At 37.4% G+C, this 23,160-nt stretch overlaps 1 protein-coding gene and 1 long non-coding RNA gene across 4 annotated transcripts in view; one reads left to right on the forward strand and one right to left on the reverse strand.

The window, feature by feature from the left end:
* PDZRN3 (PDZ domain containing ring finger 3) overlaps nucleotides 1–23,160 on the forward strand; it is a 156,135-nt gene that overhangs the window by 94,391 nt on the left and 38,584 nt on the right. The gene's annotated exons all lie outside the window — the stretch shown is intronic.
* LOC112970465 overlaps nucleotides 20,011–23,160 on the reverse strand; it is a 123,302-nt gene continuing 120,152 nt past the window's right edge. Inside the window, exon 3 of the long non-coding RNA XR_003255013.1 lies at nucleotides 20,011–20,125. This is a non-coding gene — a long non-coding RNA (uncharacterized LOC112970465). The remainder of the gene's footprint in view (nucleotides 20,126–23,160) is intronic.

Raw genomic sequence — 23,160 nt, forward strand, 5'->3', positions numbered from 1 at the left:
TTGGTCAGCTGGAATGAATTTCAGCAACCAGTGACCCGGGATAAATCAAACCACTAATCTTGAGAAAAAACACCTTGTCCAGTTCCCAACCTACCAATCAATCCATGGCTTTTAATACAGCTGTACTTTACATGTGAGATTTCACAGCTGATTACCAAAACTCACTTGTAAGAGGAACAGAACTTTCCAAATTCATCTGTATGAGGTTTTATAATATAGCCCTCTTGTACACTAAAGGATATATGATACACATGCTCCATCTATATGAGTTTGAGACACCTGGTGTATGCTATAAGGTATTTCATGGCAATAACTGCACTACAGTCAGCAAAGCTTCATACAAGATTTCACCCAAATATGCYGTATTTTTTTTAAAAACATACTTTGGAAATATTCTAGAAAGTGCCCAAACGTTTTATTGTAATTACATGCCTGTCAGTTTATGAAACCAGATATTTTACAGCTAATTCAGTACACACAAAAGTCAATGAAAATACCTAAATTGATTTCAATGAGGCAAAGATTTCACTTTGAGGTTTGCTCTATTAGCATAGGATTTTTAGCACATAAAATATATTTTTAGATTAAATGTGTATCAGACATTCATTTTAAAATATTTTAAAGATGTTAACTGTTAAAATTCTAATTCAAGGGAGCTAGAGGTTACTGTCACATTACACTTTATTAATTACAGTACCTGATTTTCATTCTTTTTATTTAGTATCCTGGTATATTATTCAAGATCTATTTTTCAGTATACATCAAATTGCTGTTAGGCATGGTACAGCTTGTTTATGTAGCGGAAAGGCATATTTAATTACAAGCCTGTTAGTGACAGTGTAACAGTATTCACTTGGAGCACTGCATGTTTCCTTGACAATTCAAGTTAATACTTTGCCTTTTTCAGTTTTCCATTCTACCATTTCTTCAGATTATTTATCTTCATACTAAAGATGTTTTCTATGGGATAGGATAATGATGACAGAAAATAACCTCATAGTGACTAGTGTCAGTAAAATTTGAAGCGGATGCTTTCACTTTAAAAAGGAATTACTCATTTCACTTGTRAAAATACATTAACAGCTCACATAAAAGGCCCCCTCCTCATGTGGAGGACTCTAATTTCATATATTTGCATGGAGTTGAATATACGTGTGTGCAAGGTTTGATGGAAGTAAACAACTTGGGCTTTAATCTGAGCAAGAACTATAATCAAGTGTTGTACAAGTATAAAACAATTAATTAGTTCATAACTGTGATTTTAACCTTATAACCTTTGGTTTAATAATGCTGCACTTTGCATTCAAGCCTTAAACACATCTTCAGGTATCCTCCTGGAGCAGCAGGCATGGGTGCTGTAACTGTACAGGATTAAGAGCCATACTATTGATTCTGTGGTTCATTCCACAGCTTGCTGCCTATATACCTGAAGATTCATCTTTTTTTTTTTCCCCMTCCCTATTCACTTAGCAAGAATTTCTTTAAATAATAAAATATATAAAGGGCCTTGGATGGTTATGGCCCATGCTGATTGCTTGCGCTTAATGGCCTGTTTTCTTAGCTTTAAAAAAAGCACAATTTTGAAGATAATAGTCATATTTGCTATGTATTTGGGACTAGAAGAAAATTATAGGGCTAAGCCATTTTAAGGCAGTCATCTGTTCTCTTGATTAAATTCTGAAAGTGAAGCAAGGGAATATATTTATTATTGTCAATAACTTTTGATTTATTATTTATTATATRTCATGGTATAGAAATGAGTTTTGGTGACTTAAATTTACATTGCAGTTTTAATAGGAGGAGAGTTGTGGTATAAATTATTTTTCATTGACGTGGTAATGGTTGATGTTTTGGAAAATATTCCCGTGTTGTATAACCCTTTCCAAATAGCTCAATATTATTTGATAAATATTTGTTAACTCTTTTTAATTCCATTTTTATTTTTACTTCATCAGTCATTCAGAATCAGGTTCAGTGGCTGTTTCTCTAGTGTAAACTTTCACCTCCTTGAAGAGATGGTAGTAGGAAAGGAAAGAAAAGGCTAGTTTAGTTCTGGAACCAGCATGCAAAGGTAGAGAGCTATTTAACCTTTACCACTGGAGGTTAAAGTTTTGATGCTGGAACTGTCTGGCTCACATTCTCTAATACGAAGCAAGCCCAGTCCAGAGAGGGAAGAGCAAATAAGACTTGCACCTACCTAGGAAGTCCCTTCAGACCTCAGAGGGGTCTTGCTGAGAACAGCAAAACAGAGCAGTCTCCAGGAAGCTTCATCCTCTGAGACCGGTGCCAAACCATCTGAATGCCCCCCGCCCTGTACTCACCATTCTTTCTAGAATAGATCAAATTAATTTTCCTTTTTAGCACTTTATAAATAAGTACATAACTGTAGTGATACACAAACCAAAGGTATCTATTTAATAGCTAGCCAGTGTAATTTTTAAAGAATGCTTTGATTTCATTTAGCAACAGTAAGTGATCCTTTCAAAATAGCTGTCTTATACACAGAATGGTTCGTCCAAGCATTCCCAGTATTGAATCCACAAACCTTATGGAATTGTAATCTTAAAAGAAAAAAAAGAAAACAAATTTTTATTTCTAGATTGATCTTTCAAGTTTCCTATTTTAGAAAAAACAGAAAAGATACTCAGCAAAAGGGAGAAAGATTAAACAAAAGAAAAAAGAAGCTTGTGCAGAAGAAGAAACACAATGAAAATACAAAATTCCAGTGTGCAGGCCAATTCTGCCAGCTACAGATTGTTTCTCTCCATCTCTGAGTGCTAATGACCATGCAAGACCAGACAATGTGCCGTTAGGAGATTCTGGCTTACCTGCCTAATCACTCTACAGTGCCTTCTCTTGTGATCTTTCATGCCATGGCTGATGCAGGATACAAATTTAATGTGCTCAGGCAGTAGTGTCCCAGATGACCCTGCAATTTCTTCAATATAAGCTAGCTGAAGTCTGTTGAAGCCAGGGCCTCAGGCACAACAGCAAGTTACACTCATGGCAGAGAGGTGACTACTAGAACAGTCGAAAACTTGAATCTGTTCTGGGATGGCAAGAGAAGATGAGTGTGACTTAGGGCAACTGGAAGATTGTGGAAAGGTCAGGGTTTGAACAAAGCTAGTAGGAAAATAGCTGAAAGATTTTTACAGGCTTTTCATTGGTTAAAAATTAACTTATCTAAAATGTTGAGCATTTTGGTGCTGAACAAGGAAAAGGAAAGAACCTCCTATGTCTCTGAAGGAGCAGGCAAAACTAGAAACTAACTGAACTTCAGGCAAAGGCTGAAAGTGTGGAACGCCCAGGAGGAGACCCTGGGGTTTAGGCACTCTGTAAAGGAAGTGTTTCTTCTGTTTTAGGGGAGGATTCAGGGTATGACTGCTTTCACATCTCTAGCCCTCAGGCTCCCAGCTCTACCAACAGATTAGACCTTATAAAGTAAACAAGTTCAATCTTAGAAACAACCTTTGGGGTTTTTTTTGGTTAGGCTTTTTAAATTTTGCAGTCTTGAAACTCTTCCAAATCTCAGTATTTACAAGCTACTAATAATCCCACAATATATGTATTTTTATTAGGCTTTATATTGAACACTAGTCTAATACCTTTGCTTTCTTTATTTATGATGAGATTGTTTCCAGCTACTGTTAATTTATTTTCCACAGCCCATGATGTAATCGTTAGGCAGTTGTAATGAAGATTGAAAGTTTAATAATGCCAAGTGTTACAAATTTCTATTTAATCATTCCTAAATCGATTAGTTACTTTCCCCCAAATGCCGTGCCATTGAAACAGAGAGCTAAAGATACAAACTGCTGTGGCCAGTGTTTGATAAATGTTATTTTGGTGCAGTGGTAATTGAGTTATTGAATTTACTCATCTTCCAAATGATGTTTGCATTGTCTCAGCCATATGTGTTTAGGGCCAGGGGAAGGTCATTAGGAGCTTCAGACCGGGGGCATGTTTGGGTTAAAGTGATTTTGAACAGCCAGTGTTGAGGTTAGTCAATTAAAAGAAATAGCACAGTGAGATGCTACAGAAGGGCATGTTATAGGCTGGTCAGTAGGAAGGTCCCAAAGGCCTGTTTAAAATAGTCTAAAGATTCTGTAAGTAAATGTCTACTCCTAGCCCCAGGCTCTTTAGCCACTGACAAATTATGTTGTAAGATGTCCTTCACTTAAAACAAGTTTCAGCTATAAACAAATGTCACACTCTTATAAGCTACTCATAGGACAAGCCTACAAAGGCCAAGGTAAAATATTAATATCTTTTCAGGTTTAATAAGACCATTATTGGCCATTGGGATATCTTTACAGTACGAATGTATACATCTTGCAAACTTTGACCATTATCAACAGACCTTTCCTGAGGGACAGTCTGAAAGCACAGAYGTACATATAACTATGGGATGTGATGATTATATCATCTATCATAATTCTGTTCTCTGAGGACAAAATACTTATCTGAGGGAAGTATTTAAATACAGCYCCTTAAATAATCTTCCTTAAGCAAAGATTAAGGCTGCAGGTTAGACGCACAAAATGTATCCAGGCTGTTTCAGTGAACATCAAATTCTTCAGATACGTATTTGGAAGCAAGGAACTTCTTGGCTTGGTTAGGTTGCTCATGCTTTGGAGATGTGACTCATCTCTGTTGAGCATTTTACAAAGATCACCTCCACATTTAGGGGATTATCGGTTTGATGTGATTAAACTCTTTCAGAGATCCATTTAAAGATATCCATATTGATATCTATACAACGGACAGAGTTTGCATATGCTTTGTTCTCCCAAAAGAGTGCGTCATTTCTATTTAAGAATATATGCTGATGAATGCATATTCGTGCTGATTAGCTTTCACCAAAATAGAAAGATTCTCCTCYTAATTATATAGCACCTTTCCTGAGTGACTGAGTATCACTTTCAGGAGAGTTCAGATATCCAGCCCATGATTACTGCCTGCACTTGGAAACACTGTAGGATTAAAAACAAAGGAATTTGTCATTTTTCAGATGTTTATGACCAACTTGACTGCTAAAACCAGATAACAATAATATGCAGAAAAAGAAGCCCTCCATGTTTCTGCATTCTTATATATTTGCAAAGATTTTCAGAGGACTTGGTATGCTCTACTCCAAACAGAATCATTGGGAAGACCAAAATCTCACTTCAARTGAAAAATGATCCATTTTATTTTTAATATTTAGCGAGTTGCTCTATCTCAAGACCAATTTTTAGTTCTGAACCACTTGAAATGTTCATTTTTTCAATACTTCCATTGTGTGATTCTTAAAAAATCTGTTGTTTTATAAATACACTGTTTTGTATTTGATTTCTGTCCTCTAAACACTATTTAAATCAGAAGTAATAATTTCTAATCCTGTAAAATGCCCAAAGTTTAAATCAATAAACATTTGATGAATGCATAGCCTGAGAACATTTTGTTTGGCTGATAAATGATAATTGTGGGAGTGCCTGGCAGCTTTTGTGGTTAAACCTTTGCTTTTATACAATTAAATGGCTGACGCCTTCAAACTAGAAACACTCTTAATGATAACTGCACAAGGAGTCAGAGAGCTTATTGCGAACAAATGAAACAAAGACATTTCCCTCATTGCTAGTAATGATCGGCTTGGAAGCTAGTGCGCTGGGGCTTTGTGTGCTGTTTCACTGGGGGCCCTCAGGAGAACAGGGTCACCGTGGCCAGGCCCCATGCAAATTTTTGGGTCTCCACTCGTGTTGCACCTGAAGTATCCCATCTGCTTGCCTACACTGCCTGTCTGCCAAGGTTACTGCCCCACAGCAATCCTCTGCCAACCACGCAGCAGCAGGTGAGTGAAGGAGCAGCTTCTGCCACCCCAGCCCCAGCTCCCGCCCAACGCCAGGCTGCTCTCTTTAGTGCTGTCCAGAAGCTATAAATTCTGCCTCTGGCCATAAAGTCTTTAACTAACCGTAGGCCAGAAGAGGTAAAGCAGCACTCTTCCGTGTGAGGAGGACAAATAAAACAGGCCGYGACACATCTGTACCCAGTGGTACCCTAATGACAGTGGAATCCTCCAAGGTCATTTACAGCCAGCTTACATCACTTTCTGCGCTCTGAGTGCAGCGAGCAGACTGTATGATCACTGTAATAATATACAGACCCCCGGACTGCCTCCTAGCAGCATGACGCATTGCCTGGGAGCACACTCCAGTTGTATGTTAGCCCCAAACCCATCCCTCCRTTGTCCATCCCCTCCAGCCTTCCCCATCATTTTCCTCAGGTGCAGCAAAGTTGCCTCCAAGTATCCTCATCCGTGCAGTTTCTTCTCCCCCAATCTACCCTGTATGAGAAACAGCACCTCCAACAAATCACACCTGCTTTATACATTGCACAAACAAATTCAAAAGCAGAGCTTTCATTACCTGCAGAATATTGTCTTGTGTTTTGTAGCTGCTGAGTCATTTTCAGCCACTGCAGTTACGCTACTGTACGCCAAATTTGTAAAATTTTGTTTGCATTTTCTTCTCTCCCTTCACTAGAGAACAGCTCTTTAGGAGAGAAACATAGAGCTGACAATTACACTGCTTCCTGCTGTGGATAAACTGTAGGACATCCCCAGCTATCAGGCTTTACAGAGAGACTTAAGAAGTATCTTTAGCCTTTCTTCCCCGTGTTGATGAAGTTACAAGTGAGGTGCAAGCAGCTTGACTATAAGATTAGAAATTAACCAGGAAAATGATCCTGGTTTCATATATTGTAGTTCTCATATGCTGAACTGTGCATTACACAGGCAGAAATGACGGGAAAAAGTGAGAGAAAATGAAATACTAATTATTTTTATCTTTAATGATCACTGGCAAAATAAACAGAGCATTTAGGGATTCTGGCATATATGAGATTCAGTGTATTTATCTTCTGTATTATTCTAGCCACAATGTCACCCARGACCACATCTCTCATAACAAGGAGCAATTAAAGGAAAATGTGTCCAGGCTATGTCCCTGCCAAACTGAATCATGACCCTTCTTTTGGCAGCCTCATGCATGAATCCCTCCCCTTGGGGAACACCAGGCAGTAGTTGATTTGCCAACTGACATGATACATACTTTTTTTTTTGTACATGTATGTCACATTAGTGATATTATGCACTCATTGAAAACAGTGCTTATATCTCAGCATAATGCATTATTTTTAATATTGCTTAAATGTTCAGAGATTAAGARTGAGGTCCAAGGAGAGAGACAGTGTCTCTTCATAGGTGTCTGCTTTATTCCAAATCAAAATTCATAGCCATTTGATTTTAAAATACACTGTACAATATATACAGACATAAGTACATTAAATTATCTAGTTTGGATATAAACAGCTGCAGATATGGTATCTGAGAGCACCCGGGGAGTTGTATTCTACAGACATAGGATTTTCTGTACAATTTATTCAATTAAAGTGTGAAATGTGTCTAAACGAGTTATTTGAAGGGCTTTTGTTCTCTTGCACAATTTCTGCCTCCCACTCCTTTCTTTCATTTCTACCAAACTCCCAGAACACAGCTYAAAAAGGGAATAAGGAGGTAAAAAGTATCTTCTGCTCAAGAAAGGACATACAGCTGCACAGCAAAGCAAATTCATAACACCACTTCCAGTATTTCTGGTGTGCTGAGGAGATTTGAATAACTGTCCTATATATTCAACATAAAGCTATTCATTTGAATTCAACTTGTTTATGCTTCCTCCATAACAAATATTTTCTTTGTTTCAAACAAGCATAACTCACTAGCCAAGGGAATGTTGCAATGATTTATGGATCACAGCACAAAAAACCTAGTAAGAAACTTTATACAGAATCACATCTAATCTATGTAAACGTGTATTTAATTTCTCTAGATGTAGCTACTGCTCAACTTGATACTCAAACTGCCTGAGCAGCTTGGCAGTAGTGTTTATACAACAAAATACTACGCTCTACTATTCAATCATAGAGCAGTGACAACACCTAAACTGGGATTCAGTTGCCTCAGAGTGGAAGTTTATTGTCATTTTAGGCACTGCRGGGTATCTTGACTGGCTTCCAGATACTGCTTCAAAGGATTGTAGGCTCTCCTAAGTCCTGAATCCTATCTGCCAGTTGTGTGGATGTCTTAGAGCATCTCAGATGGCACTAGATAACTACATTTGGGCAAATGAATCCTGCCCTTACAGACTAACAGTGAAGTTGCTCATTTTATACCTACTGTGGCAAAAACACAGAACATGCCATTTACTTGTGAAAGTCACTCACAGGGCACAGGAATGAAGGCAAGGGAATGAAAACTCAGGATTTTCTTCTTGAAAACACAACTCAGTTGATGCTGTAAGTCCTGTATTTCTGCAGACCAGCCATGCGAGCATTTGCTTCCCCATCAGTAGTTGCAGAAATGATGAGATATGCTATCTGGACACCCAGTTTCCATTAGAACGTCCATGGTGTCTCCACTTGAGACTGTGGAAATGTCGTCTAAAAAACTCAATGGCAAAATAAGGCATACTGTTTCTCAGAAGAAAGTGCATTTTAAGATGGCTTAGGTCACTGTACAGAGTTAGAGGTTCTTGTATTTGGCACTACTTAGGTATGTTTCCCTCGCATCTTACTACCCTGTTTGAATACTTAATGCTGAGAGAACCTCCGTACTTCTTGGCAACAACCTCTTAACTTCTGTTAATCCAAGTCTGCCAACATAGAGAGACTATGAGTTCACAAATCATACAGAACTGTCTCTTCATATAGAGTCTGCTGACAAAGGAAAAGGACAAAACATCTGGCAAAATAAAATCCTCTGCAGAAGAAGAGAGCAGAAGCCCATACTTTTCTGCAGTCAGAAAACCCATCACACAAACATCACTGCTAAGAACTTGTAAGAACTAAGGCTTTGGGGATCACATTCTCGGTCCCATCCTCAGTTCCTCATTCGTCATGTCTGTTATATCTGCTGAAGATCAGACCTTGAACATTTGTCTTATCTAAAGATCATCCCAGATCATTGTATTGTTCTATCCTTAAAGCATGGTGCCTTCAAAACTGTACCTGAGTCAGTTGTATAACACTGTTGTAGGTGTCCTGTTTCTTTCCTTGCTAAAGAATAATTATAGTACAGTATTACACAAGAGCGGCTATTAAATGCAAATTCAGGTTTTGAAAATTACAATTGCAAACTGTTTCACGCAAGAGAGAAAATCATAATATTATTTTCAAATTTATAATTGGTCATTTCAGTCATGAAAGTCCAATGCAATTCCTTTAACATAATCCACCCATTTTTAAAAGAACTGTAGTTGGTATTAAAAAGTAAGGAAGGTGCAATAATTAGCTGGATCCTATGAACATGAAAACTCCTACTGGTGATTAAGCATAATGTTTACCATAAAAGGCCCAAGCCCCAGTACTTCACTACTCAAAAGTACAATGAGCATTTGGAAAATTTCACAGTAGTTCCACAGTAACCTTTTGTCCAATTAATATAGTGTCTGTGGCTTTGTATGATTGTAGCATGAGGAAGCATTAATTTTACCAGAATCCTAATACTCCAAGGGAAAGTACAGAGTAGATACAATTGACAAACATGAGAAGGTATAACATGAGCTAGGGACTACATTCATGAGGCCCAGCTGCCTTACAATCTCCAGAAAATAGAGAAAAGGGAAAAAATGCTAACATTTCAGACATGAGTGCTTTGCCAGAATCTTACTTGTATTTCTCACCTGCATCAGTCTTTAACTGGTTGGTGCTATACACTCTTTATACTGCTAGAGAGAAAAGAACAATATTTTTCTACACCCTAGAAGGCTTTCAGCTGTTTCAAGAGGGAAGAATATCTACTGTTGTACCTTCACTCTTCCAGCTACTGTTATGAGGAAAGATCTCCCATGCCTGCTGTTCTGCTTTGATGTGCATTTTCCACATGCCTCAATAAGTATTTCTAGAGCTGCTCACAGCATTTCTACAGCATAGGGACCACCACAATGACATCACTCATGGTCCTTTAACCAAGCTCGGAGCAGCAGTGCAGGCACTAGTGCTTATCAGCAGATTCAGGGAGGGGTATTGGATTATTTCATAATTGTAACACTTGATGGAAGGTATAAACACATTTCTGCTTTCCAAYAGAAGTTTAATTCTGAAGTTGTTGATGGTATAGATCAGGACTTGCCAGGACAAACATCTCACTTATCAAAGGTGAACAGTTTTTCAGAGACTGTAATTCAAAGACATTTAATACARCCAGTTGTTTAATTTGTATCTTGGAGCGCCAATATTTTTAATAAAATTAATAAATAGGCACCTCATGGCAAGTAGAGTGAAATGACATTTTTCTTCTAATTAGACTTCAGACAGTATTATATTATGTAGTTAAGGGAAAGGAACTTTGCCTCAAATTTCAAAGTGGCGAATCTCAGTTTAATTCTGCTAATGGCAGTTAACACAGATGGCTAAAAAGAGTAATTATCTTCTTTAGCTTTCTGCCACCTGCCACAAATGAACTGTTTTCTTTAATTGCTCAAAATTACTCTTAATCACACAAAACAGATACTTAAATCCTTGTCACATATTGCAACTCAAGAGCAGGATTTTAACCTTAAGTATGCGATTTAAGAAATTACCATCATGGCCAAGAGTACAATGCTAGCTATGTGCTGTGACAGTTGAAAAGATTAATCCTTTCTCTTCCAACTAGGAGCAAAGTTTGCAAGCTAATCATAAAAGTCCTGTAGTCTGATCCAAGTAATTGCTAGAGCAACCAAAAGGCTATATCCACAGTAACATGAAAAAAATTCACACTATTTCTTCCTGCTGATATGCTTGCTCCAACAAATGGTCATTTTTAAAAGGCACACAATCAAATGGACTTATTTTTAAAATGACTTACTCAACAACTTAAAGATGTAATATTAACTATAGCTGGGTGATGAGTCAAAGGTTTTTTAGGTTCCTCAAGACATATTTTAACAGAAATAGTAATCCCGTTTTTTTGGAGCAGCATTTTGAGTTAAATTCATGCTGGGTATTTAAAAACCTGACATGCCACCTTTTGGAAGTTTCTGGCTATGRTATACTTTATAATAGCAGTCCTTGCCTCCCACTATTCAGAGCTGATGTGTTTGCTGGAAGAACGAGTAAATCTTCCCTTTTATCTCTACTGCTCTTCTTGATGTCTCAACTAAAAGAGGACAAATTCAGATTCTGCAGAAGAACTGAGAAATCTTCTCTTTAATTCTGCCTACTGATATGAAAATCATCTTTAAGCTGAATCTCCACAGTAACTTGAAAAAATACTAATGCTGCCRTTCTTGAGTTTTAGATAAATCTTTGTTATTAAAAGAAAGGAAAAACCACCAAACTTACTATTCCATGAATTATGAAGTCAATAATTCTCCAACACTATTTCTCTTAAATTTCTTAGAGAAATTTCCCAACAAGATTTATACACAAGGTGATAACAGGAAAATTATGGAGAAAACCTATCAGAATTATTACGTGTAAATGAAAACCCCAAATAAAAGCAAACCGTTTCACTTCTCAGTATAAAACCATCTATAGTACAAGTGAGCTGTGTTGTATGTATTACACCTTTTTTTAGAACACAGATTGTTTTGCAAAAATTATCTTAACATTAGATAAACTCATGAATTCTGCACATTAACATCTTTTTGCTGTTACAGCTTTGTATCTTCAAATGCATGAATGGCAGAGGGAAAGGAGAATCATTTATAAGCAGAGACTTGGAAAATAGCCTTAAGACAGTTGTATGTTTTCACCAATCTAAAGATAAACAGAGACCTAGAATATGAAATGAGCCCTGACTGATAAACTGCATAAAAAACATTTCTGAACTTCATCTTTAGGGATTCATTATCTATGATGTCAATCATGTATACCAGGGCTCTGCACTGTGGTCCAGCTTAGAGTTTCCATTTCGTAAATCCCTATAACTGGTCTTACAACCACTTCTAAGACAGCCTCAGCTGTATAAAATGCCCATGAGTAAGTGTGAGAAAGAAAAGGCCTGAATGCTTCATTGCCCCTGTGTATTTTTAACCACAGCAGGGAAAGTTAGAATAATAATAGTATTTACCTTTGTTACTTAGTAAATAGCAAACTATTATTGGACAATTATAGTAAAGGTCAAGGCCCACTTTTATTTTCTTTCTTTTTTCCTTAAGAAAGATGTTTACTGTGTTTTTTAGCTTCAATTAAAAAGTGATTTTCATAAAGTAGTGTAGTGTACAAAATGTTTGGATGTATCAAATTCTGTGACACTAACTTAATTGTAAAAGATAAGAATTTTTCAGTGGAGCTTATTCAGGTATCCTTATTATCTTTGGGCTCCAGCTTTTATATAGGCATGCTTATCATCATTTGGCTCCAGCTTTCATATGTTTGTTACAACAATAGTGAGTTCATAAAATGTAGGTAGTGAGTTCATAAAATGTAGGTATTTTCTTCTAAATATTGTCCAAGTGACAATAGATTTTTATAATCAGCTCCACTGTTGGCCACTGAGCACTCCATTCTGTGTTTTGTGGCTGGTAGTGTGCAGTGTTCACAGGAAATGAAAACAACATCATATGGAGGAAAGATTAACTAAAATCAATACATGATTGTACGATAAGTAACAGGCTTTCACAGTTTTAATGGACTAAATAATGTAATGTGTTTGGTTTTGCAATCACAGGATCTAATCAAGTATTTTTAAGTTTTTAAACAGGAAGAGTTTAGCCTTTTCTCAAAAGGATATATATATATTTGCAGAACATAAGTCATTCATGATCCTGATCCTCATGGACCCTGATCTTACAGCCTTTAGTATGCAATTAACTTTAACTCTTTTGCTGAAGGAAATCACAGTTCAGTCTGTTAATATAACATGATTGGGTTTTTTGTTGTCATTGTATTTTGTTGCATTCAAGCTCTTGCCTTAATGTTTTTCCTCTAAACCATTTTCAGGATGTGGATTAGCATATTGCTTCCCCAGGGTTACTCTCAGGCAACTGGCACGTTACCTGATCCCCCAGCCCCGGCAGGGAATTTGCCACCGAGGGAGGCCTCCTGGGCTGTGTTTCCCGGCAGGCAGGATACCCTCTCAACTAGCCAAGCAGCAGGCCCTGCAAGCAGTATGACAGGGAGTCTCCGGTTTCCTCACCTTTCATTCCTAGCCCCTTCCCAAAGTATGGCCGTATTTGGGTTAAGCTGAACTTGCAAGGTTTTGAGCGCCACTGGCATGGGCATCCGCAGCTATGTCTGATGTTAATGGGAATTGGGAGCACTCACGTTCAGAGTATTGAGCACAGTATGTGCTTTATTTACCACTGTACAAATGTCAAATTTCAGACAGGATAGCATGTAGCTATGACAGCTGTCTTTTAAATTATGCAGAAGAACAAGCTGAGGACAAATACAACTGAGCAGTGGCTTGTTAAAGGAATCTATCTAATACAGCATTGTTTATTCCTCCAGAAAACAGAAATATAATTTCATTTTGCAATAAAATCAGGTAAAATTGTAGGGGCATGTATTTTCTGATATGCTTACTACACCCCATACTAGAAATACATATTACCAAACATAAAATACACACATACACCCTTCCTCTGAGATTACTTAGAAACTTATCCTTTACCGAAGTGAGACAGAAAACGTACAAAACACGTAAACTTAATATACCCACTCACTGAATGCTTTTGAAAAATCAAATTCATAAATTATACATAAAGTTAGCAATTCTACTTGCATGCATTGACAGGATATTATGACAAAGAAGGTTATCTTTGCAAAATGTACAATGCGCACATTAAAACACTATTGAATGACAAGCAGAGTTGGGAACCTGTCTTTCACCAGAGACTCTTCTGGAAACCAAAAGGGCAAGTGATGGGTATCCCAAGGCTCTACAGAGAATCGGGTGCCTCTGGATGTAATCTGTGTACAAATCCCCTGGTTTACGAGCAGAGGATCCCCACAGAGTATTGGCCCTGGTACCWCATGCACAAGAAATATTTTCAATATTAAAGCTTGATTTCAGGAAAGTCTTACTAGTCTTTTTTTTTTTTTCCCCTAATTCAAAACCAAATTAAATTACGGCTATAGTAGGGAAGAAAATATGAGTGCAGGGATAGGTTAAAGTAAATGGAAAGCATTTGAAACATAAATGTTCCTATGGGAAAGGTTTTCTGAAGGATACATTAATTGGGGAAGACCTGTCAGACATGGGGAAAGGCTATAACTGCAATACTGTATGGAAAAATATTGGAAAATACTAAAAAAATATTTAGCAGCTGTTGTTTTCTGTGGTGGTTTTTTAGACACCATTTAAGAGATATATGTTGTAGAACAGTGATAGAGGTGGAAATAAAGTGAAGGGGCAGTAAGCATTTCATTTCAACAGTGCTCAGTAGTGCATATAAGGAAATGTGTTTTCTGCTTACAGAGGTATTAGAATAACTTCTAGAAACATATCATGCACAAGACAGTTAGTAGAACACTGAGCCAGCAGCTCCCATTCAAAATGTTTACCTACAGGCTTGAAAAACCTTATTCAGGCATAGCTCTTTGCTGAAAGCCTTGTCCATGCTCCTTGCTTAAGGAAAAAAATCTATTTAGAAATGAAGTTGTTCTGAAAACCAACACCTGCTCTGGCTGCTTCAAACATCACTGAGGAAGTATGGCTTGAATTCAGGGACCGGAGCAGCAGACTGGTCCTATGTGGGGATAGTCTCTACTCTGGTGCCTAAGCTAGGACACTGCTCTCCCAGGCTTCTGTGCAGAATCAAAGGCCACGTTAAGAACATCTGAGCAAGGTACCTGCTCTGGAGTAGTCCGGGTTTTCTGCCATTGCCTACAGAAAGGGCCTAGGGAGCAAACATGAACATTCAAGCATCTAAAACAAGCCTGACACTAGTCAGTGTAAACCTGGCACCTTGAAAGGGAATGAGTATTTTCATGGCACCAAAGAGCCCGGTGCTATTGTCACCTTACCTAGTGCCCCAGGGCAACCCTTGAAGCACGGCAGGGATGGGAGAAAGGATGTACAAGAATGCACATGGAGCTGAGCATCAGAGTACATGAGAGGTTGATTCTTAAACCCTACTTTGCTGTTTGCTTCTATCAAATGGAAATGGCCATGCTGCCATGATTTTGCTTTCCTTATTCCTGTTGACTAAATTTCACAATATGAAATTTCAGTGTGAATCAAATTATGTTCTAGAGAATATCAAATGGGCAGGTTCCTGGAGAAAAGGTGAAGTTGTCTTCCTCTCCTTTGAAGTAGTTTTAAAGTAGAGAGTGTTCTACTTTAACACTGTGGTATGAAGAATCCCTGTAGAACTGCATATGAAAAACATATTGCTCTACTAGAATGTTTGAAAGAAATGGAAAATAAAACAATGAAACAAAACTACCTAAGAAAAATAATCTAGCTCTGAATACAGCATTGCTGTGATTCCAGATCTTTTTTTCCCTAATGATATACCAGTGTACATAGTTGCATGTAGTCAGATTTCACAATAAAAATTAGAAACCTTTAGTTGAATAGATTTAACATTAAGGATAACTTGGCAAACAGTTATGCATTAATGACCAATTAAATAAATATCTTTTAAAAATCCATGATTTTTAAATAGAACAGGAAATGTTAAATTACAAAATACACGTATGGGTGAAAATACTTCAGCTAATAAAACTTTATTTGGAAGGTAACCTTCTTTCACAGCTCTTTTTTTCATTAGCATTTGTTTTCTATTCATTTGCTTCCTTAGTACTCTCTTCCATGGTATCATGCCACCATGACCAAAGTGACAGACTTTTGTCTCTGCTGGATTAATCAGTGTGTTCTTTGATCCATAACATATGCTCCTAGTAGACATTTAGTCAACATATTCAAGACTTGTGGTCTGGCAATTCAGTGCCTGTTAACCTAAACCTAGACAGTTTAAAATATTTAAATTTTTGTTATTTAAGCTTGTCTTTCATACATAATAGAGCTTAAGCAACAGAAAAAGATATGGAATGCTATATATTTGGGTTACTGTCTTTGCATAGAGATTCATTTTCCTCTGGATGGGAAGGCAGTGAGATGCTACCTAGGCAAATCACAGATCTCCATAGGTGGAGCACGTGCATTTTTATGCACATTTTAGAGTTTCTGCTTTCATTTGTCAGGGAAGTTTGCCCTTGTGCAGGAGAACAAGAGTTCCCCAATGCCACTTCGAAGGGGTCAGGGGMCTGTCAAGGGCCTTGCCCCTCTCCRCTGACACCACGATGGGCTGAGCAGCACACCAGCAAGGTGGCCCTCTGCATGAGCCCTTGGAAAGGCCATGCAGATGGTTACAAAGTTACTAAAAACTGCCCTGCAGTGACATATGCTTCAGAGGCCCATGACTTTGTAGCAAGAACCCAAAATAAGTCTGCTGAGATGATAGTGGAGGATGGTGTGGGATGCAGGAGAGCAACAGCTAACATACGACAGCAGGAGGAGCAGGGCTGCTTCCTTCACTGCTCTTCAAAAGGAGCATCCACTCGCCTCTCTGTTTTTGCACACATGACACAGACCTATACTGAGCTTTCAAAGTGGATGATTATTTCTTCTTTTATTTAAAATTCTTATTTTCTCTAGGAGTTGTGTGAAATTRTTAAAAAGTTATCTCAAAGGAAACTGGCAAAGGGAGGGGTGAAGTAGAGAGGAGGAGTAGGGTGGTAACCCAAGATATTTTTTCTTTAGTATATCAATTAAAGACATTAATGAGATTCAAACCATTTAATTATTTTTTCATCGAGTATATAGCACATGATTTATGGCTCAACTACTCCTTTACTGATCAGAGTGCTATAAAGTGCTATATAATATATTGCTTTCCACTGTGCCATGTGCAGATAGAAATGGCAAGTATAAAATGGGATTAACTATCCTCAAAATAGTCCGGGTTTGAAATTATTGCTACAAGGCCAGTGCTGAAACTCCCTTTGACTTCAGAGGGTGCAGGATTATGTCCTCATCCCCATCCTCTGCTGCACACTGGCACATCCCTGCCAGTCGCAGACCTTTCCTGGGCCCCAGGTGAATACGTGTAACACAGAGGAGAGGGTCACTGTTTTTCAGAGCATTGCCCTGCCATGAAGAATTAAACAGAAAATGAATGGAGAAACCAAATGTCAGCTGCTCCCTTAGACTTCAAGCTTCAGGAAACTCTACTTAGTGGGAGTGGGAAAAGACTGGCAGGCTGAAATGTAAGAGAATAATTGTATTATAAGAAGATTATGAAAGATTATTTTTCTTGTGGGCCCCGGATTTTTGTACAAACAATCCTGAATTACATCCTACAAGGCAAAATGAATTCACCTATTCCTCTAAATGACAGGGTTTTATTAACTGCATATTCATTTGGTGTGCACAAAACTAAAAATGGGCTTGTATTACAACGTTACATGCATCTTTCTTTCATTTGACAACATGGAGCTCAATGTGATTAACAATGTGGCAGCTCATAGCAAGAAGAAAAATAATTGTTTTTTCAATATACAACCCCCCGTAATAATTCAGAAATCAATATGCATCCTCGGAGAATTTCCCCCAGCAGAGGTMTGCAGAAAGCAGGGTGGCCTGCCTTCATTTCCCTATGAATGTGAAGCTGTTGAAACCTTGGTTAGCCAGTTTTTTGGGTTTTTTTTTTCATGTTTAACTATAACCACTGGGACTGGAATCATAGCTTCTAGTGGCCTAATATGAATATTAATGAGACACTGGGCCATGGAGTTCCTTGCTGATTTTGACAGTTTAAAGGATCAGTTAGTTAATTAGAAGATGACATGGCACATCGCATCCCTTGGCTCCATACTGCCTTCTGTCTCCTCTTTTCATTTTCTTTTTTGACATGTTAGATTACATCATTACTTGTAGCTTCACTTGTTAGCCACACCATGAAATTAGAATATTTTAAGCTTTAATTATTTTGAATTCTGTCCTCTGCTATGAACATGAACTCAAAAGAAAGCATAGAGAAACCTGAATTTCAGACTTTTGAATTTAAGCTCGATAGTTTATAAACCTACTAAATGCAGCCAATAACCAGAAAAGAAAAGGATTATAAGTAACACTGAAAATTGTGTTGATCATCTTATCGGTAACCAAGTTAATATTTTAAGTAGGTACCCCCTTGTCTTCAGTGCTGTATTCATGCAAGCATTATTTAAGCTTTTGTACGTGCATTTCTCAGCAATCTAGAGTCTCTTCCTCCCCAGCCATGAACTGATTGTGTCTCTAGACATGTGCATTCAATCCAGTACATTCATTGCACTGTACTGTGCTCAAAAATGTAGAGTTATCTATCATCATCATAGTCAGAACAGACAAAAATAATTTGAACAGAAAGCATGGTACTCTGCAGCAGCCCTCTCATTTCAGGGAACAACAAAGGATAACAAAGATGGACAGTGGATAATAAATTTCACTGAAACATTGACATATTTCTCAACTACACCTGACACCCCCAAAATAGACAAGCCACAAGGCACAAACACTAAAACAAACACAAAAAAAAGGAAACTGCAAAGCTACAGTCATACCATAAATCATAAAAGCTTTCACTTTTTAGAGCCCAGTGTCTTATTGCAGTTTGCCATCGGGACAAAAACCCTGGACATGTAGTAATATTTTCGAAGTACCAAAACCACTTACTTTGTGAATGAATAGATAATCTTATTAATTAATACCTGTCTTCTAACTTATGCTCTGTCTGTGAAATTCTTRTGTTGGTCTATTTCTGTAGAGAACGTAGAAGAAACACATATGTTACTAACTTTCTTAGACAGCTTGCAAGTCGCCAAAAAGAAGAGTCTACATGAAAATCTGAATCCAATTTATGCATTATGGAAAGCCTGCAGTTATGGGGCTTCTTTGTAAATAACAAGATTGGTGGGTAAATGTATGTTCCAATAGGAATGTTCATTTGTAGGCTATTATTAGTATGCATCACTGCGTCTGATTGCCTGTATACTTTCACATTTCTTTTATCAAAAGTTTATACTTCTGTATTCATTTCAAACCTACTTAATCAATACTGGTTATCAGAATGTGTATTTTAAGAGAAGAAACTGCAAAATTATGTATAATAACTCTGTGTAGTTAACCAATACAATAACTTATGTAGGCAATTCTTTTTTCTTTCCATTAAGTTAAATATGTAACCTACCATTGATTCACAGAACCTCACAAAAATACCAGTGCTAATAACAAGCAGAAGTAGCTTCCATTGCCATTTAAGATAGAGCTAGATAACATTAACTATAGAAAAAACAAAGTTGTAAGAGTTGTGTGATCTCCAGTGGTGGACTTGTTCAATGAACTAGAATTCCTTGTTCAAAGGGAACCAAGTTAGACACGAAAAGTGTCCTTCCTGTATTAAAAAACAGATTCTGGACTTAGACTGTCTTTTATCAAATCAATGTTATCACAATASTATTGATTTCATAATGAAGCAAGAAAGCACCCCAGTGTAGCTGCAATTTCAAATACTGATAAGATTATATTGTAAATATAATAGATGGAAACCAAATACCACACTATATCATTACTGTATTTTATACACTAAACAACAGATAACTATGAGTACACTAGAAAACTCAGTAAAACCTTAGCTGTCTTCTGTATTTCTGCATATTCGGAAGAAGATAGTTGCAAGATTACTTCTTGGCTGGCACTAGCAAAACATGGATGAAGCTCACAGCACAGCCACAGCCTCCCTGTGAGAGTCAGAATCACCCTGCGCCTCTGTTGCTGTTTTCTCCTTCCCCATATGACCAATCTGTTTTGACTGTACTTGTGCCGAASCAGAGTGGCTTCCTGCTTCATGTGCACAGTGCCTAGCACAGTACTGCAGTCACTGCTGGAGCCTGTCAGGCCATCAGAGAATTATACACACGGAACAGTTCTGGAACTAATGCCAATCACCTTGAGTGGGAATATCTTTCCCAAATTCAAAGACAAAAATGCACACTTACATTTCCTTTGTTCATAACAGCCTTAAAATCCCATTTCATTCAGGGTCTGCTCATCTGGGTCTTTTTGCTTAGGAGCTTTGGGTAAGAATTAGAAAGCAGATTCCTCATTGTCCACCTGAACCTAGAAATGAATACAAAGGCACACATATAAACAACTTTTTTTCATATTGGCTACCATTTACCATTAATACTTAATATTCCCGCTCATTCTTTTTATCAGATGGTTAATACAAAACCTAATGAGCAATAGATAACATTCATGTTTCACTCTGTTTCAAATTAAGTGTGGAGTAGTAAAAACTATGAAATAAAAGTGAATATCTTTTCAAATAGAAGTGTCTTAAAATTCGTAATTTGAATACAGTAGCTAAAATACAAAACTAAGTGAAGCCTGTGGTCCTTAGCAGGTCTTGGCAGTTCCTGGCCATATATTATTCAGTACTATTCTGCTGACCCTAAGGGGAGTTCATCTTGGAGACATTAGGGTCAAAGAGCAGAAGCATTTGGACACAGTCAAATGGATTTTACACCACTGTATCTTTCTGACATTACTGTTTTGCTTCAGCAAACTGGCTAATAACAGATATATCCTATTGGGTACCTTTCTAAATCACTTCAATTTTCTTTGTCCTTGGGCTACAGTTATATGATCAGGATCCAAAGCTATCACAGAGTATGATATACTATTTTACTTGCTCATTTGTATTAGAACGAACTTTATTAGCTTTTGGGCACATGTCTATCAGTTTTAAAGATTAAGTATTATGTCAATAGCTTTTATGCAGCATTCAAGTACAGTGAATCATTTTGCTTGCCCTGAGATTGTTAAAGAGTATTATTGCTTTTACAGAAAACATTTTTATTCTAAAATGAACCATCACTCATAGCAGTCTTTGCTTACCAGTGTTAGCCCTCTAAAGTGATATTTCACAGCAAAAGTAAAATGCAGATAGATACTCTAAGTAATTTTAGATTTGAGAGCACATGAATGTTATAGACACAAGTGTATAACTAACGTTCAACTCCATAGTCCTACTTTTTCATAATTTGCTTTCTTCCTTTAAATATTCTTAATTTTCTATTTTACATTCTTGTAACTGTGGTAACAATAGCCACAGTGCCTTTGGCATGTAAAACCTGACAATTTGTGCATGCTTAAATTTGCCATTCTTCTTAAATAGAAGCTAGCTAGTTAAATCACCTGTACAAAATTATAAAGACAAGCTCAGCTGTTTCAGTATCAAAATCGAGAAATCAAAGATCATTTTTGACAGGAAGCTGAGGTTCCTTCTAACATGGAAGAAGCTTTTAGAAGACAAAGCCAGCTTATTGCCAGATTTCCTTACCAGTCTCTTATAGCTTTAGATAGCTGATTCTTAGTGGCCAACTGTGTCACCAGTTGGAAACGGGATGGGGATAGCATGTTAAGGATTTGAGCTAAAGAGCAACATTTAAAGCATTATCTGCCTTCAGGTCCATCACTTAGGCATTGCTAGGCCTGAAGTATGGCAGCTGGCAGGCGATAATTTCAGAACTGAGTTTATTAGTAGGTGAAAGAGCACCCTTCCTTTTTTTATTGGTGCATTCTCTTTTCTCAGTAGCTAAAACCCTGTTTCACCCACTTCTGTCACTATGTCACTGTAATGCAGCACGCACATCCTCTGGTTCAGGGATTACCCTTTGTCTGACTCTTTGACCAAGACCTCTTGGCACTTCTGTAGCAGACACCCAGATGGGCAGCCCACAGTACGAGGAGTTTTGTAGTCCATAGGTCAGCTCTTACCATCCTAATTTTCTCCATCAGAAGGTCTCAGTGACACATTAAACAATTATTTACCCTATTCTGACCTTATCATTTCTGCTTCATGAAAGACTGAATTAACACAATAGAGTTCTCTTATGCACTGGCCTTGCAGTGCTTACAATAATACTGCTCTAATATTCCTATAATGTTACTGTCTTTCTCACGTGGCATAAATTAAAGAGATATCAGACTCCTTAAAGAGCTTAGAGGACAGAACAGTTCCTTCCGTGGTTTAACAATAAATATCATTTCATTTAAGTTACTACTGAGAATTGGAACTCTTTCAGAGAAGCTAAGTGGAGCAAATAAGGATCTCAAGACTTCAACATTAACTGATGGGAATAAAGCCAACATTTTACATTTGCTTTCACATCCTCTCTTGTGGTATGTTTTAGTTTAAATATTTTGGCTCCAGTCGTGAAGCCTCCAAGATACAGGCAGACTGCTATGCCCCTATACAAAAAACTGCTGAAATGAGATCTTTTTGCTATTATATTTAGAGTATGTATTTAATTGTTGTGTCTGCACACTGCTATACAAAATACTGGTTTGCTTTCAAGTATTTGACAGAGGACTTTTTAGAAGGGTATTTTTAAAATAGATCCACACTAATTAAATGTATTATTAAGAATCAAACATTTCACAGCTCTTGACAGATTGTAGTATTGGGAATTTGCAAATAAAAACAGGGACAGAGAACTCGGTCTGAACATATTCTCAACACAAAGGCACTCCAGCATTAATAGAGCTGACCCAACAGCTATAATTAAAAGCACCCTAACACATTTTGAAAAATTCCAAATACTAACTTTAAAGTACAGTTGTGTAGCACAAACAATTTTGTTTCACACCACTCTGTGTAATCATAATCTGTACAGTTTCCTGACTTCTGTTTATATAACACACAAATGCAAGAATTATTTATAAAGTCACAGCTGTTCTCTTTCCTTGCCTTTGTTTCTCTCAAGTCTTAAATATTTGTAAAAATAAGAAAAGTAATCAAAGTACTGATACATTAAGCAAACATTTCCACAATCACACTGCTTAAATGGCAATCATTTGTTTAAACAGAACTTGCTAAGTATATGTACAAAAATATAGTGCTAAATAGTTACTACATACTAAGAAAGCCAACTTACATTTAAAGAAACAAAATAAACCATGCCAAACCATTACTAATATTGCAAAGTCAACCACTCAAGCGTTAGGAACTCCCAGAACTGAGCGTGAAGGGTTGGTGTTTGCCCAGGCCTGTGAAGTAGCTATATGCCATCTGCTCCTTGCACAAAGGACAGGAGTTTATTCTTGCTGTTGGGAACTGCTTTCTAAGAGCAAGCACTTGGCAGCGCAAG

Source organism: Apteryx rowi, unplaced genomic scaffold, assembly GCF_003343035.1.
Source record: "Apteryx rowi isolate R43461 unplaced genomic scaffold, aptRow1 scaffold_4, whole genome shotgun sequence".
Lineage (NCBI taxonomy): Eukaryota > Metazoa > Chordata > Aves > Apterygiformes > Apterygidae > Apteryx > Apteryx rowi.